The sequence below is a fragment of the Hydra viridissima genome, unplaced genomic scaffold, assembly GCF_058129835.1.
Source record: "Hydra viridissima isolate aposymbiotic clone 2 unplaced genomic scaffold, HvirCarnegie_v1 scaffold_14, whole genome shotgun sequence".
Classification (NCBI taxonomy): Eukaryota; Metazoa; Cnidaria; class Hydrozoa; order Anthoathecata; family Hydridae; genus Hydra; species Hydra viridissima.
The window spans coordinates 10620873-10622496 of record NW_028324313.1 but is presented as its reverse complement, the minus strand read 5'-3'; positions in this window follow the sequence as shown (position 1 = coordinate 10622496).

Sequence of the window (1624 nt, the reverse complement as noted above, 5' to 3'; positions counted from 1 at the left end):
CTCGGTGCGGTGTAAACACGAAGCTCACACCGACGAGGAACAATCGACCTGAACCACGCTAGAAAAGAGAATCTATTCGATCTCTCGCCGCTAAACGCATTCTGGCAAGCCCATACAACGCACAACGCCAATTGCAGAGGACGAATAATACTTCCTCTGGACTCTCGAGTCACTTAAACCGCACGACACCAACGCATCTAGAACCGTCCGCCGAAAAAGCACTGTCAAACGTCTCAACAGCGACAACGGAGCGCTTCTAATGCTTTACACCAACACCAGAGAAGCTACCAGCAAACTGCTAGAGCTGTGCTGCGTTTGCTCTCGTCTTCTCCATGAACATTCAATTTTTAATGGGACAAGAGTTTAAGTTTTTAAAAAGAGTCCGACTTGTTTGCAAAACGTCCAAGAAACATTTGCAAAGTCACAAAAATCGTAGAAAACGCTAAGTCAGTTAAGAAAACGTGTTCGCCTATAAAAATGCTCAGTTACTTAAGAAGATGCATGCTCGGTTAAAATATCGCTAGGCAACTCAAGAAATTCCTCTTTCGATAGTAAAAAGGCTCGTGCGGTTAAAAAAAGTGTTCGTTTAATAAAGTGTTCTTTCGCCTAACAAAATAACCCTAACGGTTAAAAAAACTCTTAAAAAGTTCCTCGCTCGGTTTAGAAAATACTCAGCCTTGCTCGATTAAAAAAAAACGCTTGTGCGGTTAAATTTACAAGTGTTCTGTTAAAAAAAAAAACCTGTAACCCTAACCCTAACCCTAACCCTAACCCTAACCCTAACCCTAGCCCTAACCCTAACGGTTAAAAAAAACGCTTGTGCGGTTAAAAAAAAACACTTGTTCAGTTAAAGAAACGGTGGTACGGTTAAAAAAACCCTTGTTCGGTTAAAAAAGCACTTGTTCGCTTAAAAAAATAGTTGCTCGGTTAAAAAACCGTCTTACGGTTAAAAAAAACTCTAGTTCGGTTAAAGAAACCGTGGTACGGTTAAAAAAACCCGCTTTCGGTAAAAAAAAAAAAAAAAAAAAGCACTTGTTCGTTTAAAAACACTTGTTCTGTTAAAAAAAAAATCACTTGCTCACTGGAAAAAACACTTGTTCGGTTAAAGAAACGCTTGTTCGGTAAAAAAAAACTCTTGTCCGGTTAACCCTAACCCTAACGGTTAACAAATACCCCGCCGATTAATGAGTTACGCGGCTGCTTAGGAAAATCCTCGGTCGGTTATGAAAACACCCAACCGCTTAACTCTTTCATGCACCAATTATTTTTCTGTAACTAACATAACTCATAAAAAAACATCTACAAAATGACAGTGGTACTATGAAATGTTAAATTAGACTTTTTCTACAGCCTTTTTCAACTCTCATTTATAAAACAATATTGTTTTCAATCGGTTAGAATGCACCATTTGAATTGGGGAAGCTTAGCTTGATTTGTTGTTATACAACAACCCAGCGCATGAAATGGTTAAAGAAATACCCACCTGCCTAAGAAAATACCCAGTATCCTAGGAAAATCTAGTATCCTTAAAAAAAAATAAAACCCTCTGTCTCTTGAACATAAATGCAAAAATCATTTAAAAAAGCAAATTCATTTTCAAAAACGTTTAAAAAGTGTAAACCAC